The following is a 25105-nucleotide window of genomic DNA, read 5'->3' as shown; positions in this document are numbered from 1 at the left end:
TTTTTTTTTTTTTTTATTGAAGTATAGTTGATTTACAATGTTGTGTTAGTTTCTGGCGTACAGCATAGTGATTCAATCATTATGTATATATATATTTATATATATATATATATATATTCTTTTTCATTATAGGTTATTATAAGGTATTGAATATAGTTCCTTGTGCTATACCATAGGACCTTATTCTTTATGTGCTTTATATTTAATAGTCTGTATCTGCCAATCCCAAACTCCTAATTTATCCCTCCCCCCTTTCCGTCCTGGTAACCATGTTTGTTTTCGATGTCTGTGAGTCTGTTTCTGTTTTGTAAATAAGTTCATTTCTTTCATTTTTTTAGATTCCACATATAAGTGATCTCATATGATACTTCTCTTTCTCTGTCTGACTTACTTTACTTAATATGAGAATTAATCTCTAGGTCCATCCGTGTTGCTGCAAATGACATTATTCCATTCTTTTTTTATTGCTGATTATATATACACATATACACACAGATACACACACACACACATACCACATTTTCTTTATCCAGTCATTTGTCAATGGACATTTAGGTTGCTTCCATGTCTTGGCTGCTGTAAATAGTGCTATGAACATTGGGGTGCATGTATCTTTTTGAGTTAGAGTTTTGTCCAGATAAATGCCCAGGAGTGGGATTGCTGGATCCCATGGTCACTCTATTTTGAGTTTTTTAAGGAGCCTCCATACTGTTCTTCATAGTGGCTGCACCAAACTACATTCCCACCAGCAGGGTAGGAGGGTTGAAGGCAGGAGTGGGTTGAGGGCAGGGATTTTTGGTCCTTTTGTTCAGTGCTTCATTCACAGCATCTAGAAAGGTGTCAGGCACATAAAAGGCACTCACTGTTTCTTTGTTTAAAGGATGAATAGATGAATGCATTCAGGAAGATCTCTATTATCTGAATCTTGAATATTGTTGAGAGTCAGTGCTCAGGATACTTTATGATTTAAATGGTGTGTAGGGAGTAACCTGGGAGTATTTGGCAAAAGGGCCTTGCTCTCCAGACTCCTAGCCATAAAAACATGATGTCCTGGGGTTACAAACTCCAGACTGAGGAGCTGCCAGAAAGATGTGAAGTATAGGATGGTGCAGAGGAAGGGCCCCAGGAAACCACAAAACTCTGATTCTTACAGTATTGAGGTCAGTGCCAGAGAGGCCAGAGCAAAATCAAGTTCATGTGTGAGGCGGGGCTTCAGTGGTGGGAACGAACTAGGCTTTTGAACTATGATTTTTGAACTGGTACAGAGAGGTGTTCCTCAGACCCAGGGAAGCAATAGCGGGGGGTCAGGCACTCCCTCCAGCCCCCAGGCTGTTTGCTGTTCTTTGGCCCTCAGTCAAAAGGCCATGCAAAGGAATTCAGAAGGAAACAGCATAACTTAAAACTTCCCAAACAGTGAGGCTTGTGCAGGCTGCTGGTGTCGGAGATTCTGGGAGATTCCAGGGAGATTCCCGGGAGGGTTTGACCTCCCTCGGCCGGTGGCTTTCCAACCTGCTTGGCAGTGACTGCAAAAAGTTGCACATTTTGTGGCCCAAACCTGTCCACACAAATATGACTTTTAAAAATAAAAAATAACAAAAGCTTGCTGTGGATGAGGCACCCAGATAATTCCTCTTTTGGTCCCTTTCATTTTATTATTACTTTTTTTTCTTTATGCTGGCTGATGGAGCAGGGTGAGGGTAAGGCAGGGGAGGAACTCCCCAAAGGCAGGGAACTTAAGGGGGAACCAAAAACCAAGTGAATAAAGACAAACAGCATTTTAAGGCAGTATTTTTTAAAACCCAGATTAAGGCAGGCAATCCATCAAAATGGCATGGAGATTTTAAATATAGGCAGGCAGTTTTGTTTTATGACCCTGCACTGGTGGGCTTCCTTACATTATTTTATTCTTTACGATGGACCATGTTTAGTGTAACAGAATGTCATCCAGTGTTTTTTTTAATGTTATTGTTAAACTTGTTTTGACAACGAGATTTCAAGCAAGGGTGTCAGAGAGGATACAGTTTCCATCTAATGTCTCCTAACCTTGATCTAATCCTACCTGCATTTCTTGATGTTCAGGTTTGAGCTTAGTAGATCCACTGTGTTAATAAACAGTTCCAAGTTCTTAACTGCAGTGGAGATGACTGTCATTGTTTTCAGGGAGCCAGAGGACTCAAGGACCAGTGCAGATTTCTTAGGACTGTGGAATAAAATGCATAATTATATAGGCCAATGAGAAGTTCAGCCTGTCAAGGGGAACAGTGATGTACCTCTGGGAAGTAGTCAAGCAGCAGCAATATGCCTGATTTAAGATGATCTTAGAAGAAAAGCTGTTTTCTCTGGTTCACATAAATGAACACATGTGGCTGGTATGATGTGTTTTGACAAAGTGCTCTAAAGATGCTGTGCTTAAAAGGCTGAAAAGCCACCACTCCAGCAATTCCCAGCTTCTAAGAGCCACACCACCAGGTTTCCCAGGTTCACTCAGGATATGAAAGCAGTTTATGACAGTGCAAGGGACGTGAGCAATTGCAGAGCCGTGGGTAAAATGCAGGATTTTACATTCAATCAGCTATGTTATAAAGACTGCTTTGGTAAAATAGACGTAAGTTCAGAGGGCAGCCAAGCACAGCAAAGGCAATGGGCTCACGAGACGATGGATACAAATTGATAAAATGGTGGGGGAGGAATTTAAGAGAAAATGAGATCTTCTGTGTAATAGGAGAAAAACAAAACAAAACAAAACCCCATGTGCACACACATTCCTCTATCTCACCATCCATACATATGAGAGAGAAAGTCCAGTGTGAAATGTAATGTCAGTGGGTAATAAAGAATCATTATGATAGACTTGTTGACAACAGGCAGGTTAATTTTTACCAAAGTCATATTGGCTCTTTGACTGAGTTAATTTGAGATAAAACTCTTTTACCCAAGGTCGGATGATTTAAGGTAACGCCTCACTATTTGACATCAGGCAAATTTATTTGCTTCATCAGAAATCCCTGAAACCCAGACAGCCCAAGAATACAAAGAATTAATTGCCAGAGGTTCACCATTTATACCAGTGTTTTCTTAGCCTCTGCCCAGCTCTTATAAGGAAAAGTGAAAATCATTACCCAATAAAAAGAAATTCTTCATAGACATTGTAACCACAGTAGAAGGAGAAACTTGGAGGCAGTGGTTTTGTGATAGTGACAAGATAGGAAATGTGTACCAACTCATAAACGTTTGTTGTTGGGTTAAGTCTTCTTCCCTAATAGGTATGCATTTACTCTGTCTAAGATTGCCCTCATATAGTTGTTAAAAAAACAAAAATAACTTGCTTTTCAAAGAGCAGTTCCTTTAGAGGGGAGAGTTGGTTGCCAGAGCAATTGTGGTGTTAAGTCATGACCTGCTACTGAAACAGTGAGACATAAAAGATCTACCTGTAAAGCTGTGGGACTGGCTCCACGTAAGTCTTTGGCTCCACTTTGGCTCCACTGGCTCCACTTCTCATTCTTCTTGACATTCAAATGAGTCTAGTCAAGGCAGAAAAAAACATGACTAAGGGCCAATTCTCTCCTTAGTCAAATATTCTTAAATGTGAATCCGCCAATTTTCTGTGTCAAAATGAGACCCTTACATGGAAAGGGGAATGTTTCCCAGTGTCCATGGAAGCAACCTAAATGTCCCTTGACAGATGATTGGATAAAGAAGTTGTGATACGCGCGCACACACACACACACACACACACACACACACACACACAGGAATACTACTTAGCCATAAAAAAGAGTGAAATAATGCCATGTGCAGGAACATAGATGGACCTAGAGGTGATCATACTAAGTGAGTACAGTCAGACAGAGACAAATATCATATGATATCTCTTATATGTTGAATCTAAAAACATTGATACAAATGAATTTATTTATAAACCAGAAACAGACTCACAGACATAGAAAACAAACTTATGGTAACCAAAGGGGGAAGGGGAGAGGGATAAATTACAAATCTGGGATTTGCAAATACAAACTACTATATCTAAAATAGATAAACAACAAGGTCTTACTGTATATCACAGGGAACTATATTCAATATCTTGTAATAAAACATATTGAAAAAGAATATGGAAAGAGCATATATATATATATATATATATATAAAACTGAATTGTTGTGCTGTACACCAGAAACTAACACAACATTGTAAATCAACTATACTTCAGTTTTAAAAAGTTGGGGGTAATGTTTCATTTCAGGTCATTCAAAGTTATCTAAGACCCATTCCATTCTGTACAACGTTATAATTGAGATGGAAGGAAGACAAAACACAGAAGTATCTCTAGTAACACAACTGTCGCTTCAGTATTACACAACTCTTTTCTATTTTTAATGATAAAGAGTACTAAAATCTTACATTTATATAACAGTTTGCAGTTTTTAAGTGTTTGGGGCAATCCTCTAATTTAATTCTAACAGTAATCATGTAAATTTAGTGTATTATCTCGTGCTTTACCCAGAACTAATGCCCCCTGGACATGTCCCCATACTGGACGGGGAATGGATGTTACTATTTACAGAAAAAGAAGCTTGTGCGAAGCTGTTGCGGGGAAGACCATTGGCTGTGTGGGTGTGTGGAGTTTTAAATATGTGAAGGTGGTGCGGAATCAGCTGGGGTTATGTTCAGTTTTGCCTTCATATGGCAACAGGATCACTGGAAAATTTCCCTATCCATCTGGTCCCCACATTGCCTCACCTGAAAAGCGTGAGCAATAATACTTATTCTCATTATTATTGAGAAGTTTGAGTGAAGCTGTGCATGTAACTCACGTAGCACTTTGCCACCTAGTAGATCATCCAAGTAATAACTTTTATTGGCAATTATAGCTGAGCACAGAATAGTCCGGTGGGAATTTAAAGACATCCTGAAATTCTGAAAAGTCATTAATAATGTAAAACTATTGATAGAGTTACAAGTCCTTAAGTGGATAATCCAAGTTAATTAGTTTCCCAAATTCTCTGGTTTGAGTCCATCTAGGTTTAGCAACAGGAAGTTATCTATTTCTTTCCTTTGTGTGGATATAGGACATAAGATGCTCAAAGCAACCTTGCATTTAAATATGGAAAGTAGGTTTCATTGTTTCAGCCTCTGCCTTCCTGGATCAGTCGACTGTCTGCATGTATTACAATACTCAGGTTCTCAGTTTACTGTGCTAGCACTGGGGAATCTTAACACATCAAGTTTGGACATTCCTTGTGTCCTGATTAGAATTCACTCTATATGTGACTGTCTTCCCTAAATTCCTTGAGAGCAAGAGCTAACCAAGTGTTCTGCGCACTCAAATTGGGCATGAAAATACGTGCTCTTGGACCCAAACTGATTCAAAACGGTGTACTGGGAATTTTTATGCCATTAGTTGTTCACTTTTAGGTTCTAGGGTAGAGAGAAGGCAGTAAGAATTAGTCATCCACTGCTGCTTGAGTATCTGGAATCCTAAATTTAATTTCTGGCAACATGGCTTCTTGAGTAAACTTTGGTAAGTCATTTAACCCTGGGTCTTACTGGACAAAAAAAAACAAAAAACAAACAACTGTCATCGAGTCTACATTCTCTCACTTTCTGCCAATATCCAGGATGGCTCACACAGCCTGTATTTGTGAAATAAACTTCGTGGGTCAAATTGTCTTGTTTGCAGTGTGAAGAGAGAATGGGGGTAATATGTGAGACTTGCTTGATTTATAACCTCTACCTCAGACTTTCCATAGACGTCTGATGCTGGTTCAAAAAATTATCCCTGCGGACGCAGCCCAGCTTTGATGCTCACATCTCAGCTTTGCTGGGCAAATGCAAACAGGGGACAAGGAGATGCCCCAGGAGCGTGGGGCTAGCACACAGAGCCAGTGGGGGGCACGTACAAGGGCTGCGGACACTTTGAGGGGACCATGGGAGGTACTTTGTAATATAATGAGAGCAAGAGCTGGGAAACAACCGTAGGTAACTTGCTCAACGAATGGGACTCTTCTAAGGGGCTCAGTTTGAACACATATGACATCAGGACTGAGAATTTACGTTATCCTGGTCTTCAGAGGTACTTTCATGAGAGAAAAAAAAAAAATTCCCATCCAGATTCGCAGTGGTACTTTTCAAGCCAAGCCATGATCTTTGAGTAGACACATGCAGGGCCTCTTCTGTCTTGGTGCCGTCTTTCTGACTTTCCCTCCAAGAAGCTCTCGTCTCCACCTGTCTTTTGAAAGCTACCGCACGTCCAAGGCCAAGATCAAAAACTACTTTCTCTAAGGTAGATTGTTGATTCTCACTTCTTGATTAACTTCTGTCTTGGTCTGTTAAGGCTGCTCTCGTAAAAGTGCCACAGCCTGGGGGGCTTAAAAACAGCATAAACTTACCGCTCACAGTTCTAGGAGCTGAAATCCGAGATCAAGGTACCAGCATGGTCTGAGTCTGCTGAGAGTACTCTTTCGGGTTGCAAACTGCCAACACGTGGCAGAGAGCAGAGAGAGAAAGCGAATGGTCTTGTGACTCTTATAAGGGCACTAATCCCATTCATGGGGGCACCACCCTCATGACTTCATCAAATCCTAATGACCTCCTCTGGGCACGCCGACCGCCTGATACCACTGGGAAGGGAGGGAAAGGGGAACAAATCTTGTTCTCCCTTCCTTCTGGGCTCTCCTAGTATCATTTCTGAAACTTGATTTTCACTGTTATAAACCCTTTTTTTTTTGTATTGCAATGTTTAAGTGTTCCCTCTGGATAGACTGGAAGATCTTTGATAAGTCTTGCTTATTTTGAGGGGAGGTGAGGAGAACTCACTATCTTGCCCAATGCATAGAGTAGGGGCTAATAGTGAATTTAATTATTACATATCTGAATAATAATTATCTAAATAATTAATCAAAGTCTTAACCATACAAATCATGTTGGGTTTTTTTTTTTTCCCCCAATTTCACATGGCCAGAATGCAAAAATCTGCAGTTACAAAGATTCAGGTTTTCTGTAGACAAATTGTAATGGAAACCAAATGGTCATATACAGATAGCTCCCTCATTTGTTTGCCCTCGGCTCCAGACAGTGTGGATGCTTTTCTTAAGGCTCTTGTGTTTTCTGCTTCCCAAAGAAGAAAGGGACCTTTAATTCTATCCAGACTTGGTCACATGCTCATGCAGACTTAACATTATAAGACGGATGGGGGATACAGCCAAACTTGTGACTCCATTGCATCCTGAGGGTCATGCCCAGCACCCTTGTTGGAACAGCTGTGGATCTTACAGAGACTCTCCTTAGATACCCTGACCTCAGACCTTGTCCTGCTATTCATGACTGTCCTTGCTGAGTCCTGAGTTCCTGACTCAGCAGGTGGTGTTCTGGTGGCATTTTGACTGTGCACATACCTGCTGTGTCCTTTCTTTGTGCATCAGGAGAGGTTTTTAACTGTCCCCTGATACGAACATCTTCCCTGGGAGAGATGATGGAGCCATTCCCGTTCCCGCTGCTGAGTGTACCAGTGAATTCTCCCCAGTGACAGTGAGAATAAACCTGCTCGGGCTCCCTCCCTTGCTCTGGAAAGCCACGGTCAGTGCTGCCCCATCCACAACCCAGTATTCCCATCTCAAATGAGTGGATGCCCGTGGGGTGCCAGGTGTTGATTATATCTTTATTGCTTGGTCTAGAGAAAGCTTATTACTTACAATAAACTATGTGAACAGTCAATGCCAGGAATGGGCTAGAAGATGCTACGAGTCACAGTTGCTTCTTATTGATTTTGCATTTTCTCTCCTCCCTGTCTCCTGCTATTGGCATGTGTCTGTTGTGTGCCATAAAATCTTTGAGAATGTGATTGTCACCTATTCTCAATTCCTGTACTCCGACGTTTTGGCTATAAAATGTATTCTGTTACTCTAGCTCTTGAGATCTGGCAATCTATTTTGTATTTTCTGCTGAAGATGTTTGACCCGACACTGAATTTTGTTAACAGGTGACACTGCTAAAATTTAATCAGTAAAGGGTGCTCATCTTAGTCTAGGAAACGTTTCTGTTTTAGCCATTTTGCTCTCCATACTGAACTTGATGTCAGATAATTGCTGGTCAATCTAACACTTTCACACTGTACATCTATACAAATTAGAAAATATACTGTAATATAAAAATCAATAGCAGTTCTTTCTGTAAAAGCCTGTTCGAAAATTTAACAGTACAAGATCTCAAATTCAGCAGCTGCAAAACCGTAGCATTCTTGAAAGTTATTTTAACCAAAACTACTTGAAATCTAAATGTAGAAACTTATAGAAGTGATAAAAGTGTAATCTAGTGACTTTATGTAAATACTGCACATTTAAAAGGTGTTCTTCCCCAGTACACTTATAGATTGAATACAATCCCAGTTAAAAAATAATTCATTAGGGATGAGGCAAAATATAGGAAATAAAAATTAATATAAAGTTTACCTGGAAAAAAGCAATGAATGAAGCTAAAAAACTTAGGGAAAGCACAAGAAGAGGCAAAATTTATTTTTAATTATGAAAAAAAAAGGCTAGAATAATTAGAGCTCTATGATACTGGTACCAAGCATTTTATACAAAGCTGTGGGAAATCGTGAGAGAATTCTGCTCGAAGATATTACTGGTTATCTCACCAGCTGTACAGTGAGGATCCACACGTTAGGTAAGAGTTCTGTTAAGTTCAATGGTTTCCAACAGTTGTCAAGACTAAATGGCAACAATCTACCCTAAAAAAGCCCAGGATGAGTAAATGCTCATGGAAAGGGAGAGCCTCACACAGTGATACGTTTTGTTCTTTGGTCCTTAATTTTAAAGACAAAAAATTAAATAGGATTTTGGGATAGCTTTGGGTATTAAAATATTTTGCTCCTGAAAACAAAGGCTGAATCATTCCACGTGTGGTCGCAGGAAGGACCAATGGTTTTACCAGCCCGTACTGTGGACAAAATGGAACCAAACATAGATTGATTCACCTTAACGATTTTAATATTTAAGTAGTACCAGATTTGAATGCCTTGTGGCTTTACTGTGGGAACTAATGTTATATTAAATCTAATTCCTATTTCTTCCTGACAGTTAGGTTTATTCTCTTTGTCATTGGTAACTCCTACTTGGAAATGAAGTCTTTATCATGACAGCAAGTTCCCGTATCAGTTTTTCTCAGCATGATTTTGGCACAATATTTAATGGACTCGTTTTTGGTCTTTATAGAATCAACTGTCTGGGCTTTTAAAAATCATGGTCAATATGTGTCTGTCAGACTGAGAGGGACACAGTAATTAGTAGTCTGTGCTCCTGATTTCTTTAGCACTTACTGTCAGTAAATACCTTTATCAAAAGCAATGTTCTCTTCCTGGAATTTATTTACAGACATTGACAATATCGCTAACTGTGCTTTAAGACAGCAGGAAACAATAAACTCTGAGTATAATCAGTCCTTGTTTCTCTTTGTTAAAAGAAAAAAAATGGAAGAAACTTTATTTCAGTAGAGAAACATTCAAATGTGTTTAATTTTATTTCTTATACTACAAAATATGTATTAAAATGGTATAAAAAGAAAACAAAACTAAATTAACAGCTAGAAAATGCATTAAAATTAGAGACTTTATAGCAAATAGTTAAAATTAAAGGATTTGGAGACTGGGAACTCTGGGTTGAAGCCCAGATCTGCCCATACTAGTGGTGTAATTTGAGGAAGCTTTTTGGCTCAGCCAAGCCTCTCTTATTGGGGTTACAAGTATCTACCACATCAGAACAGGATGAGCATTAAATGAGCTAAAGAATCCAAGTGCTTAGGCCAGGACCTTGCATAAGGTGTCCGCCCTCAGTACCTGGGAGCCATTATAATTTTTATGCCTTTGTTCAGATAAAGACAATGAATTTTCAGTTTCCCATAGGAGCGTTCCTTCTGTGTTAACTGTCGTAAAGCCATGGGGGCAAGCTGAGGTTCTGAGAGGTTCTGCTCTAGCCCAGAGTTCAGGAGTTGGGAAAACAGTAATTACTGGTCATTGAAGTTGACACCTCAGAGACGTAACCTTGTCTCTGGCGCAAATAAGGGAACAGAGTGTAAAATTAGGAGCACTTTTTTTTGTCTTTAGGCATCCTGGGTCCAAACCCCTTCTCCACCAGTTACTTATTAGCTGTGCACATTCGGACACACTTCAAATTTTTGTCCATAAAATGATGGCAATCTTTGCTACTTCCTAGGGCTATGCAGTAGGGCATGCGATAAATGTTCATTAGTCCCATTGTTTATTTTGCCCCATAAGAAGAGGAAACCGTGGCTCTAATAGCCTGCGTGACTGGCCAGTGGTCATGCAGCTAGTAAGGGACAAAGAAGTAGCCCAGGTGTCTGAGATCAGAGTCCTTACCCTTTTCTCTCTGTTTTGGGCTCTTTTGGGGTTCAGTGTTAACAAGGGAGGTAGGGGATTTGAACATTCAGTGAATTAAACAACTAAATGAAACGGCTGTTTAAGAAGAATCCACAGGTTGGATTTTGAAAGACAAATAAAGTATAGATCTAAGGATAAGAGAAAAACATAAGCTCATTTAACTATAACTTATATAATTATATGTTTTATTAGGGGCATTGAGAATGATGAATATTTATGGGTTAACAGAAAAATGGATTAACAGCAAACAAACTGGAATCCAATATCATATCTGGGTACTTAAGGGAATTTTGTATTTGGTGATCTTGGCGTCGTAAGTCACAGGCTAAAAGGTGATGGTTAGTGCACGATGTTGAAAACTGGCTCACTATTTGGAGAAAAATTAGTTTTATCTCAGTATCAAATTCTGTCAATTCATAATCTAGAATAGTATATTGAATAACATGAGGAAGATAAATCTTTCTTAAACGAGATCCACAAAGACCAAACTGTAAGTTGAGAATTGGATGTATTTGACTACAACAAAATAAAAGATCGCTACTTTGAGTAAGGACACCATGAACAAAGGCGAGATCTGGCACAGGGTAATTGCAGCATGTAAAACTGATGCAAGACTCATGTCCAGAGTACGCAAGGGAGTTTTGTACATCCACTAGGAGGGCAGAAAACACGAAATGCAAAATAAAAATGGACAAAGGAGGTGACTAGGCAAATCGTAGGGGGAAAAACAGATGCTAAGACTTGTAAAAGTAAGTTACACCTTACTAGCATTTTGTGTGTCAACTTGACTGGCCATGGGTTGAGAGAACCCTGATCAATACACTAATAGTCAAAAATACTAATGAGAGCAGTAAGGATATGCTGCTTTATACCCGTCTACATGGGGGATACTTGAAAGTCAAATAATATTAAATCCTGGCGAGGATGTGGGCAAAGAGGCACTCACATGCCTTTGAAACAGGTGCAGACCCTTTGGAGCCAGAGGGCAGACAGTGCCAGGACCCAGCGTTTCCACCCCCGGGGTGTAGACAAGGGAGGCCTTCTTCCACAGGACCGTGAAAAGGCTCATCCCAGGAGTTAAGTCAAGCATTTGGTGTGGACACGGGAGCTGGAAGTATTCTGGTCTCCATCATTTGAGTCACGGATAAAGGAAAATGTGGTTGATGTATCCAGAGAACCATTAGGAAGTGGCTGGAAGTAGTGAACTGGATGGTTCCCCAAAACATAATGTTATTTGAAGAAAGTTTCTTTAAAGATGTATTATAACATGTCTGTGTTTTTAAGATTATACACGCAGAAATTCCACCTTTTATCTAATAGAGAAGATAAATAGGATGGGTATATATTTAATATGTTAGAGAGGATAGATTGAGGCAAGTGTGGCCAGGATGGGTGTGGGGGTAGAAGATGAACGGGAAAAAATAATAAAGTGAAATTGAACAAAAGAAGGACCTTGCAAAAGGCCATGTGTATGCCATGAACTAAGGTGTGACCAAGACGCTAGTGACAAATGGACACACCAGGAGTCCTGAAAAGAAGGGGAGAAACCCGAACAAACACTACCTTAGCCGAGTGGTGAAGATCAGCACCGCAGTCCTAAGTCAGGCTCATGGTGTGGACCCTTGTTCTGATGTGATGAAATGGTCCCTTCCCTTCTGGGGTCTTTCTCCCCCAAACCTACAATCTTAGCCTTATTTTGAAAAAACAGTAAGATAAATCCTGATAATGGACATTCTACAAAGCACCAGGCCAGCGCTCATCAAAACTGCCAGGGTCATCCAAAAAAAGAGAAGTCTGAGAAACTGTCCCAGCCAAGAGGAGCCCAGGGGACACGACAGCTAAGTGCGGTGTGGATCCTGGTGGATGGGTTCCTGGGACGGAAAAAAGACATTAGAGGAAAACCAAGGAAACTTGGATAAACTTTGGACTTTAGTTACTGCTAATGTATCAATATTGGTTTAATGATTGTGAGAAATGGGCTATACTAATATTAGATGTTAATAATAAGGGAAAAAACTGGATGCAGGGTATGTGGGGACTCTCTGTACTATTTTCTCAATTTTTCTGTAAAGCAAAAACTATTCTCAAAAGTCTAGTGTAATAAATAAGCGGGGGCAAGTGCAGAGTTGGGTAACATGAAATTATTATACACTGCACTAAGCAATTTGGAGGATACTTGGATGGTCTTTGGGAGCCTCTGAAGGATGGAGTTGAAAAATATAAATCTTAGGAGTCCTGTGAAGGCTCATGTGCAGAAGGAGCAGGGAGGGCATTGAAGAAGCCAGAGGAGACACGGCTGAGTGCCTAGGCCGGGGAGTAGCGGTGAGAGTGAATAGGAGGCGGAAAGAAAGACTCTAGAGCAGGGGAATGAATAGTGCTTAATCCCTGGTTAAATGGGGTGAGGTAGTTAAAGCAGGGGATGGTCCACTGCGGGGCTTTTCAAGTTGAAAATGGGATGTTGGGAAAGTTTACAAAAGAAAGGAAAACGGTGTAATTAAGTATATGAGACTAATTAAGGAAAAAAAAAAAGGAAAAAAAAGAATCTGATGAGAAAGTCACGAGTGGAAAGGAACAGAGGCAGAGCACTTTCCAAGCAGCTGGCCCTGAACGTGTGGCTGTGGGTTTTCTGGTCTTAACCACACAATCCTTAGGAGGCTGTCTTGTGTCAGCCGCACGATCGTTTCTGTTTGTAGCGGGCAGTGTCAGTGGACGGACTGACTTCTCTGAAGACACATCCAGGTTTCAGTGCCCTGTTGTTCCAGTACATGCGGCAGCTCCATCCCTGTCTGTTCTGAAAGTGAGTGAAGAGGGTCCTGATTCCGTGTGCTTACTTCAGTCCATTTGTCCGACTTCCAGTGACGTGGCTGACCCAGCTGATGCTGGCTGGCCTTCTTCCTGGGTTCCGGAAACTCTAGAAACCATCAGTAAATATGACCAGAAGATACAACACACAGCTTGTCTCCGAGGAAAGAAACGGACATCGGGTACCAGAAAAGGAGAACTTGAAGCGGATGCAGCTTAAACTCAACGCTTCGAGTTTAAGATCCAGATATAACCCAAGAGGAAAGGGGACAGATGCCAAAGGCCCACTACCGTAGACTGAATGTTTTTGTCCCCCCAGCGCCTCCACCCCAGGAAATTCATATGTTGAAACCTATTCCCCAAGGCGATGGTATTTACAAGTGAGGCCTCTGGGGACTAAAGGCCCCTTGAGGGTGAGGGTGGAGCCCTCATGAATAGGATTAGTGCCCTTATGAAAGAGGCCCCAGAGAGACCCCTCTCCCCTTCTCCTGCACGGGGACATGGCAGAAAGGTGGCCATCTGCCAGGAAGCGGGCCCTCACCAGCCTCCAGCCGTGCTGGCGCCCTGATCTCAGACTTCTAGCCTCCAGAACTATGAGAAAGAAGTTTCTGTTGTTTATAAGCCATCTAGTACGTGACACTTTGTTGTAGCAGCCCAAACAGACTTGGAAATCCACCCAAAGAGAAGGACACGGTTTTAGGCTGGATGAGAAGGAGCTGGAATAGAGGCTTTGTGCAACGCCTGGAGACCAAAAGAACTCAGCTGTGGGAAGAGGTGGAAAGTCCTAACCTCTGGCCTGGGATCCACAGAGAGGCTTGCCCTCTCTGGGTTTGGGGTGGGGAACATCGTCTCCTTTGAGAAAGCAGACTTTGAGGGCAAGGTCAGAATTCACAGCGTGTGTGTCATACAGAAACCAGTGCTGAAAAAACTGCAGAAGTCCTCGTCTGGAAACCCTGAGGACCCCAGCTTAGGCCCACGCAACGCTTCTCTGCGCGGACTTTCCCCAAAGCTGCTCGTGTGGGAATCCCTTAGGAGAGAAGTGAAAACTCCACCAACAGTGAGCCCAGAGTTAAAAAATGTCAGTGACGAGACCCATGAGTCACCGTGAAGGAGTCAGTGGTTTCAACAAACAAAACGATGAGCAGTCCAGGAATCTGAGTGACTAGAGCAAGCCGAAAGAAACAATAAAATAAGAGAGAATAAAATTTTTGAAAGGGCCAAATCGAATTTCTAGAAATGAACTAGTCACTAAAATTAAAGCCTCGTGGAAACGTTTGGCTGACTCAGGTGCTGTCTGTGTGCCCCTTGGATGTTTCAGGACAGCAGGTCAACCTGACAGACCGCGTGGATCCTGTGTCTGGACAGTGATCTGCAATCTTGCTGTTCTTTTGATGGGTCATCTCTTCTGTGGTTTACACCATGGAACCATGGAAATGGCTTCATTCTCCCCCAATTTTTATCCTGAGTGAGTTAATTTTGATTGAAAAGTCCCTCATAATCCCCTTTTTAACACCAAGAGTGTCATCAGTGGATTTAATATTCATCTGAATGACTTTCTATTTTATGACCCACAATGATGAAATTACATTTTTCCTTTTGCCTTGACCTCCACTGGCCAGAAGACCTGGTTGATCCTCAACAAACTCCGATTTCAAAGGATCGTATTGCCCGTTAGGTTGCTCTGACTTCCTCCTCTGCAGGCGGGGGACCACCCTGACTGCAGGATGCCTGGCACCCGGGGAGTACCAGAGCAGTGCGGTTTTCTCCTGTTGGGCGCTGAGCCTTGCGTTTCATTTTCTGTGTGTTGCCTTTGCCATTTCATGGTGTAGATAAATGATTCCACCTTGGCGTTTTACACTGAGACATTTTCAACTCTAAATTGGAATTAATAAAAAAGTAAATTTATAAACATTTTAGTTAAAATAAGAAGAGTGGCATGGTATCACGAAGAGCTAACGTGTACTTTTAATCCTATTCTTTTTATGAACTAAATTTAAAGGTAGGAAGTTCATCTTATTCATCTTTATGCCCCATGAAAGCACCATGTATGTGTTAGATGCTTAAAGATACTTATTAAAAGTTTTAAATGCTTCTGCACATCTAAAAAAAAATGGAATGTTGGTTGGACAAGACAACAAATTGGTCAGAATTCAGTGGAACTAAATTCCCAAAAACTACAGCTTAAATACCTTTAACATCTCTGTAAGTAAAGATTCTCCCAGGAACCCAATCACCTTATTAAAAAAAATCTAGTAAAAATGTACTTATTTATTTTTTCTACTTACTCATTTTTGTACATACATACACACACAGAGAAAACGAACTGAATTCTATTGCAAAGGCCAGAACGTATTACAAGTCATGTACCGTCAGCAGTATCAGACACTGGCCCAACTCTGAGAATAGGAACTGAAACAATAGCCATTTCCCCCAGAGACCCTCACACATGTCAGGACTGTCCTCAGCCCTGGACGTGTCCTAAGACTGGCCCCAGTGAGGCAGACAGAGAGAGAGGCTTCTCAAGGCTGGCCCATCCCAAAGCCAGGAGAACTAGAAGCCATGCAGGAAGGGGAAGGTGCGAGGTAAAGGAGGAGGCGATCTCATGATCTCAGTGACCTTCTGTCTGGAGTGGGAGCAGGTAAGCCTGGAGAGCCTCTCCTCACCCTTTGATGGAGTCCATACTTGCTGGATCTGCAGACACTTCCTGCGCATCGGGGCCATGGGTCAGACCTCCTACAGGCGATGGCGGGGCACCAGCCCTGTGGATTAGCTTATGCCCGCGCTCTTTGGATGGCTTCAGTCAGTGCCCTTGTGAATAATACCACCGTTGAGCCTGGACAGCAGGGTCTTTTTGTCAGCTTTGTACTCTTGCTATGTCCAGCCCCTACTTCATGACCACGCTCAGGATTCCTAGACCCCAGAAAGATTGTTGTAGCACCGTTTTCTCTCATTGTTCATTCTATCTGTGCACCATTTCTGCTGCAGTGTGTGGAAACCTGACTATCACATGGAATATAATTTGCTGGGGGACAAAAAAGAGGCTGTCACAAGGAATTGGTTGGTTGATGGGGGAAAGCAAGTGGATGAGAAGGCATCGGTCACTGTCATACTGCTGGTCTCACAGAACCAGCAAGGGCCTTGGCGATGTCATCTTGTCAGTAGCTTGGGGAGCTACGGGTAGGTACCCTCTTTAGCAAGTAATTGTTTAACCGTCGTTGTCAGAGGCATGATTTTTTTAAGTGCTTCAAATTAGAATGAAAGACGGTAGCTGATAATTTCAACATTTTGAAAAAGGAAGAGAAAGGAGATGAAATTTTCTGATTGTTCTTAGTGATTTTTGCACTTGGGTCTGTAGAACTTCCTCTAAATGTGTTGCGTCATAATCTGGTGTTGATTGGATTATAGATTTTGGAAAATATTAACTAGTCTGTCTGTTTTGCCAAGTTTTCTTCAATTTATTTTTCGAAGACAGTGGACCTAAAGGAACTCCTGAGTGAACTGACGGCGAGCATCAGGATACAGGATCCTGATAAAAGGTCCAGAGCTCAGTGATAGTCTCTCTTCCAATGAGCTACCTTCCAGGTGAATGGCTGTAGGAAAGGACAGTCTCTTTTTAAAAATTGTTTTATCTTTTGAAATTAGAGAATAGATGTTCCATAAGTTCATTTTTAGTGGTGCTCTTAAACTGTTTCCATAAAGTCTGCCATTAGGGAAAGGGTACTCAAACATGGCCATCTGCACTTGTGCATTGAAGTTGACTGCTATCTTCGACCACATTCTGTGTGAGGAAGCCACCATATGCCACCACAGCACCCACATTTTAATAATGAAATTCCAAGAAACATGAACAAATGCCAGATGGGTTTGGTCATCTTCTCTCCAATATTTTTGAAGAGGCTCAACTGGACCAGCCTGCTAAATTTTATTTAATCACTTTAATCGGTTTTAATATTTTCAGAGTGTGAATGATTCTGGAAGGAGAAACAGATGTTGTGTGATAGCTCTGAGTTTTTTGGGAGCCGCTACTGAAATAATTACAGATCAGGAACCGCATAGTCAAAAGTGATCTTCGTTTGAGTCAGTTTGGCAAAAATAAAGGTGACAGGAAAGCTGTCTCATTTCTGTGTGCTTAATCCTTACATTTGAAAATTGGGACACAGATAATGTGAGAATGTCCAGGTGCACAGTTGCTACATTGATTATGTTTCGAATTTTTACCATTTGCTAAAATATGCATATCCATCCATACAATTGAGAACAGCCCATTAACTGTATTTACTTTGTGAAAGTAACGACGCAGACGGGAAAAGAATGCAAAAAAAAGAACAATCTGGGATTTGGGGTATTTTCTACTATTTCAAGAAAAACTCTGAGTGAGCACACATAGTGAAAGAGTTTTTTTTTTTTGGAATATTTTACAGCTTAATGGGAAGATTAAATTTAGTTCATAGAAAGAATAGGATTAAAAGTATGCATTATGCAGACTAACAACATTGTTAACAGTAATTATGTGAAAATGTAAAATGTATTTAGTAATTTTTAACATAATTATTTAAGAAAAATATATCCTCTGAAAGACAAAAAAGATCTGTTGAGATGATTATGAAGTCTAAGGGAAATATTTTGGGAGGAAAAAGAGAGAAATATCTTTTTAATGAGGGGAAGCAAAGCATACAAGGAGAAATCATCTTGGGATCCCCACCTGTAGTCAAGGTAATTAAAGAAAGACTTCCTTCTTTCATGTTATTAGGAATTCATAGTAAATATAGTCACAATGAATGAACACCTACATCAAACCCATGATTGAATATTCCTATAATTTTAGTTAATAAAGCATATGAGTCAATCTTGACTCTTTTTCTCTCTTAAACCTCATATTCTAGCCAATTACCAATCCTGCCATCTTACTTACATAATCTAGCCAGGAATAGTCATCTCTCACCACCTCCTTACCTGCCTGGTCCATGACCCCACTGCACATAAATTGTTACCTTTGCCCCATTCCCAGCCTCCCAGCTTCAGTTCCCCAGCAGTCTCTTCTCAACGCCAAAGTCATCCTGATCCTTAAAAGCATAAGTTAGATCACTTCACTACCTGGTTTGAATACGGCTAATGCCCTTCAGGATACTCAGAGTAAACATCAAAGTTCCTGCAGTGCTGGACCACGCTCCACCTGGCTGGAACACGGTTGCTCCACTGAGCTCAGCTTCTGATGCTCAGCCCCTCCCTGAGCTGTAGGCACGCGGCCCTCAGGGTGCTCTCTACCCTCAGGGACACTGAAGATGTTCTTCTGTCTGCCTGGGGATCTCCTCGTGTCTCATCACCTGCTCCCTCTCACCATGTGCTCAGTGAAGACCCAACAGTACTTTATTTAGAACTGAATCGATGCTACATACTCCTGTTTCCTTGTCATCATCTTCTAGCACATTGTATATTTATTTACTTAGTTATTATCTTTTTCTCTCAACTACACAGGAAGGAATTTCTGTCTGTTTGGTTCACTACTGAATTTCCCAATACCTTGAAAGAGGCCTGGGCACGTTGTTGGGAATCAATAAATATCTGATGAATGAATGAAAAATCCACCATATTTTACAGTTTAGTTTTTCAATCATTTACTGAGATACAGTCTCAGAAGTGAATTTTAGTTCTGAGTCACCTCTACTTAACAAAAATTGACTCAAAATAATTAATTAAAATTGGTTCTAATTAATTTTGGCCATCTCTGTAAAGCTTGCCTCACCCATCAATTTAGGATGGAAAAGAAAACCGGAAATCGGTCTCTCTCATTTACAAATATTATTTTAATAAGGGAACTTTTCTGGCTGCTGAAGCTTAGCTTGACCTCATAAACATCTACCTCCTTTGCTCAGTGCTTTCCAATTCGTTCAAAAAACAAAGAGAAAAGAAATTGAGTCAATGTTGGCTATTTGCATGACAAAGAAAAAAAAGGATCCTTAAAATTAATTTTTTTAATATTGTAAACACATCTGTATATGCTTTCTTGAGTATCTAGTACAGCTATGCAAAGGGTTTGTATTCTGACTTAATGCTGGAAAAGGATACGTCAGAAAGTGGAAGATGAGAACGATGCCAAGAATTGCTTCTCTCTCTAACTTGCTAGGATGGAGTGAGCACCAGTGATTTCTTGAAACACATAACTGGGAACTTGTTTATAAGCCTGAGCAAACGAATGAGATTTCTGGTGTAAATTTCTTCTAAAAATACAGGTGAAAGATACAAAAAGTGGTTGTACCAAAAGCCAAAACACCTAAAAAGTAAATAATAAGCCTTTCTTAATAGATTTAAGGATATTTACATAACCACAAGGTTTAAGGGATGGATGGATGGATAGTCTCTTACTTCTTCAGACACTTATAAGTACATTTTCAAGTTTTGTGCATAATTAACATGAGAAATCACCCTAGGAGTGTGCCATCTACCAAAAATAGGGTTATTATTTGAATAAATTTTCTAACTTGGCCAGAAGCAATATAACATAATTACAGTACACTTGAAATGAAACGGCGAAGTGGGAGCATTTAAATTGGCAAAGCTATTATGTTGGACTTGTACGATTAATCTTTGTGAGGAATGGCAAACAGATTTTTAATGAGATTTAAATGTAGGACTAAGATTGATGGATAGTCCACACTTGGTATCAAGACTGAAGAGCAGGCAAACACCGAGAGGGGGAGATCCATGCAGAGTCCACATGGGACCCGGGCAGTTTCTAGGTAGTTAATTTTGTTGTCCTTTGGCTTGTTTCCTTACACTGTGGTCGTTTATTTGCTGTAGACCAAAGTTAAGAAACACATAGATTGGAATTGTAGCAGCTCATTTCTTTGATGACATCTGTAATTATTTAAAAAAAATGCTTCATGATATAAAAGTCAGTTATGTTTCCAAGACCCAGTAATGGAATCTGTTTCCCATTTATATTTCTAACTTCATTTTTTTCGTTTGATTTTTTTTTTTTTGCTTCAGTTTTCATGTTGACATGTTTTTCCCTCATTGTAGCCTATTTCAATATCCAGCTTATTATTCTGAAGGAAAAGAATTAAATAGTACGTTTCCTCCATAAATGCATCTCTACTATCCTAAGACCGCAGATGGTGAAGATTGCCCACTGCCGTGCCAGAAAATGGGCAGTGAGGAACAGGGAAGCCAGGAGAGGCCGAGGCCAAGGATCATGCTGAGAGAAGTTTGGCAGATATCAGTGCTTTGTAATAGATCAAATCCAAACTGAGTGCCAGGAAGCCACGCCTGCCTGGAGGAGGAAAGGCAGAGCACCGTCGCCCTCTGCCCAAGACGTCGTTGAAAGCGAGGTTTGAGTAGCCTGGACTTTACAGTGAGGACTATGCTCTCTCTAGCCCTCACGTCTCTGCTCTTGGCCTAGAATCATGCTTTCTGTTTGGTATGAGTGGGCACAACTTGCAGAAGTGGGTTTAGATGTCCCTGGGTTACAGTGAGGAGCAGGGTGTTTGTCAGCAAGGTCAAATTTCAGTGACCCTCTGTGGAGGTCTTGAAACCACTTGCTATGGTCTGAATGTTGGTGTCTCCCCCCAAATTCATAAGTTGAAATTGTAACCCCCAATATGATAGTATGAGGAGATTTGGAGGTGGGGCCTTTGGGATCCACTGAGGTCATGCGGATGGAGCCCACAGGAGTGGGATTAGTGCCCTCATAAAGAGACTGCAGGGAGCTCCCGCATCCCTTCTGCTTTATGACACATGAGAAGTCCGACCCGACCATGCTGGCAGCCTGACCTCAGACTTCTACCCTCCAGCACTGTGGGAAATAGACCTCTGTTGTTTATAAGCCACACTGTCTGTGGTATTTTTGTTCCAGCAGCCCCAATGGACTAAGACACCACCATGATCTAGTCACCCTCCTGGGGTGTCAGTTACCTCCTGCCCTTGTCTTCCTCTGTTAGCATTTGTTAGTTCGGCCCAGACCTCAGGACTCGGTATAACCAGGGTAGCAAATAACAATGAAACACTGATACTAATATCCCTTTACTCTTCTGCAAATTTTAAAGCTTTTCCATGAATTCGTGTAGATGCTACACAGCATCTCTCAGAAGCAACGACACAGTCCTTATTTCTTTCCCATCTAAAATTATTTCTTGGAGAATAATTCTTGAGTGCAAGTATTTGAATGCTTTAGCGCATCACTCTCTTGTTTCCTTACTAGCTGTTGGCTCAATGGGAAAAAGTCCATTCCAGTTTTGAAGTTCAGTGATTTTATTATACAAGTTCATGGGGGCTAGAGCATGCTCGAGATGAGTTAGGTCAGCCACGTTGAAAGGGCAGGGGAACAGACTCCACAGCAACCTTGACCCCTTGTCTCCAGGCTTAGTCCACCCCTGGGAAAAGTCAATCACAGAGTTCTTGAAGCCAGACTAGCAGAGACACTCCTAGATCTAGTAGCTAAGAGGTTGACGAATCGCCTCTGACTCTTAAGTCCTGGTGGATCTCCTCCTGCCGGTCCTGTTTCCCACTCTTTGGATTTATTTTTACATTTAGTCTCAAGTTCTTGTGAAAGGGCTGGGTTTGGCCTGAGGTTGGGACTGTTGTGCCTTATGCACAACATGCACTTTGCATGCATATTCGACCTCGTGCAGATGAAATTTGAAAATCCTTCACTTTATTGATTCACGCATGTCGATCCAACACATATTTATTTAGTGGCACTTTTGTGCCACAAACTTCTAGGGCCTGAGATTCAGCAGTAAACAAAACAAGCAAAGTTCCTGACTTCATGAAGTTCACACCTAGCGGGGGGAGAAAGAAAATTGAAGAGCCGGTAAAGAACAATGAAGCAGAACAGGGGGAAAGAGTAAAGGAAGGGGTGCTATTTTATATAGAAGAGTCAGCTAAGGTGAAATGATATTTGAGCAGAGCCCTACAGGGCTAAGAGAGCGAGTGAGCTATGTCTGAGGGAAAAGTACTAGCAAGTGCAAAGGCCCTGAGGCACTTACTGGAGACCAGCTTGGCTGGAATGAGGGCCAGATTTAGGGACAGCTAGAGAAACGCATCAAGGCCACTTCTGGGGATAGAACATTAGTCAATTAATGGGGGCAGCATAGTAGAAAAAAGTAGAAAATGTATATTTTGGGTTCTCATACATACACTTCTCAGCATTAAAATATGAATAAAATCCATGTCTCAACATTTAGGTTATTCTGATGTAAATCAAGCTCAGACATTGGCTGGGCAATTAAGAAAACACGTGACAAATATTAGCCATAAATTCCAAGCTTTCTTCTTTGCTTTATTCCACTGACTTCCTTCCCCAGGTCATCTATTTCCTGCTCCTTCTTAGAGTATTGTTTCCTGAGATAGCGCTGTGCTCTGAGTGAGATGAAGAGCTTTTATCAGGCTGTGAGTGAGGAACGTGTCTCACCCATGTTGGAGGCGCCCTCCGACTGTATTTATAGAGTGGACTTTTGAGGGCAAGAGGTACTGGAAGCAAGACCGTTAAATCTGTTGTCAGAGGGGCCTAAGAGCCTTGTCCATTCCAGTTGGGTGATCTTGTCAAAATGATGGGTAAATATTATTGTTTGAGAAAGCTTCAGCTGCATCAAAATTCAGAGCATAAACTTTGCAATATTGCAATATCTTCTGAGATTGCTTGAGGTATTAACCATCAGACCCTTTGTCTGTACGCAGGCCACAAGGTTTGTGCAAGGTGAGGAATAGAATGCAGAATCTGAATTCATTTGAGGGGACTTGCAACATGATATTCACCTAAATGTATATGTAAAGCCATAAAATATTAAACAGAAACACAGTATTGACCACCTACACTCTGGCAAGTGTGCACACAACTCCTGTGTGGCTTAGAAATTATATTAGAATGATTTTACTGTCATTGTCATTTGTTTCGAAGTTTTAAATGAAGTCTCTTCTAATGTCTGTCTGCAAGTATGGGGACTCATGGTATGTGCAGAAGAGGTGCTTTCCTTGCCTGGTGGAGGAAGAAAAGAACTATCTGGAAACATTTTCCATTCTGAGAGAGAGGTTATCTCACAGTATATGCCCACGAAGGACAGGAAGGTTGGGCAGCTTTGAGTCTATCACCTTATCTGTTGTTTTTCTTCTTGGCTTTGAAAAAGTACAAAAAAGATGAATATCATTATTTTGCAATATATTGTAGTTAATTAGGCAAAGCGATAACTTTCCATTGACTGCTGCCAAGTAGAACTTAAGACATTGCTTATTTTTTTCTAAAGTGGCAAATTTACGACTGTTTCCAAAGATAAGATTTAAATGAACATCTTAGGACTCTGGTCGTCATGTTTGGAAGACAAAGTTTTTTTTCTCACTGGCAGCATTCCTGTCCTCTAAATAGTTGATGCTTTTTAACTCTGTAAACCAAGTAGGAAGGTAACAATAATAAAAACAAAACTTACAATATCTACTTCATCCGTGTCAAGCCCTCTGCTAAGCACGTCCCATGTATTGTCTCATTTAACTTTTACCTTCTTTCTTTTTTATAACAAATGTTTGAGTCAGACCAGTAATCTCTACCACATAAATGAACAAAGTTGAACAAAGTGACATGGCTCAGTTAAGGACACAGTGTTTGCATGAAGAGCTAGTTTTTGGAATCAAAAAACCCAATGCTTTGCTGTTATGCATATGAATCACTAAATTCAAATGATCTCTGTGAAACTGAAGTTTCTAGAATTGTGCACTCTGGTAGTTTTTTTTTTTTTTTAAACATGGTCTTTTATCACATCCTTTGTTCTTTCCACAGTGAAGATCCACATCTGATCTCCTGGACTGGGGTGGAGATGAAAATAAGATAAAAGTTAGGAGCAGAACTGGTCTGCAACTCAGTTAAGCCCACTGGTTTGCAGCAGGAATGCTAAGTGTGCCTTCTGAGTCCCCAAGATCCATGGCCATGTCACAGAGCAGCTATTCATGTCTTGCAGAACACTGCTCCCCGGTCCCAGTCAGGGAAATGATGAACTAAGACGTAGGATTCGCTGGCTCTCTGATTCACTTCCCTGTCTTTTCACCCGTGTCTGCTCAGTTGCTGAAGTTTGCATTAAGGGAGTTTCACATTCACACATGCACCTGGAAGCCGCCCAGCCATCAGGGCCGCGTGGAAATGCACGTTAGACAACTCACCCCCGCGCATACTTTCCGGGGTCACAGTGTTCCCATTTTTCTCATGTTACTCAGAACCCCCCAGCTAGTTTGGACTTCGCTGCCATCCCTGTGTCTGTAAACTCGACCGTCCATGCTTCCTTCCATGCGTCTGTGTTGGGCTAGGAACCACTCTCTCGTGGGACTTAGCTGATAGGTTTCCATTCCTTTGCAGATCCACCGTCATATTTTTGAACTTTGAAGTAAGAAAAGTCTCAGGGATTTCCCCAAGTGTACACATTGCTGCAGATGGGAGAAAACGATGGGGTCAAAGGTTGAAGGGCATAACAAGATGCTGTTTATTCAGCACCAACTAAATACCAGATTGTTTGCCTCTTTATGTGTGTTATTAGCTTGTTTAATTTTACCAGCTCTTTGAGGACTGTGACATTAAAACTTGCCCATCTAGTAAACTACAGAATTCGAACAGGGTTGCAGCCTGGGGATCAGATTCCAGAGCAAGTAACACGGTGCTGTTTTGCCTCTTCTCAGCTACTATGATTACATTTCTAAGGGGCTTCAGTCAGAGAGATGACCGTGGACTCCAGGGGGCAGATGAAATGGGTTGGAAGCAGATGTCTTAGCAGTGGAGACAGATAAGGAGATGAAGGGTCATGTTTTCGGATCTTGGAGTCACCAAAAATGTTGGCAAGGGTCTTTTCTAAGGGAGGCTGTGAATGTGCCTAAATTCCTGTGACGGAATTGAAAGGTGGCCAAAAGAGCCTGCATTTGGAGAATAATCAATTATGG

At 41.2% G+C, this 25105-nt stretch overlaps 1 protein-coding gene across 4 annotated transcripts in view; it reads left to right on the top strand.

The window, feature by feature from the left end:
- Positions 1 to 25105, top strand: part of CTNND2 (catenin delta 2) — an 886119-nt gene that overhangs the window by 386672 nt on the left and 474342 nt on the right. The window lies entirely within an intron of this gene.

Source organism: Camelus dromedarius, chromosome 3 (assembly GCF_036321535.1).
Source record: "Camelus dromedarius isolate mCamDro1 chromosome 3, mCamDro1.pat, whole genome shotgun sequence".
NCBI classification, from domain to species: Eukaryota; Metazoa; Chordata; class Mammalia; order Artiodactyla; family Camelidae; genus Camelus; species Camelus dromedarius.
Note: the sequence above shows the minus strand (reverse complement) of the source record. Positions and strands in the feature narration are given on the sequence as shown.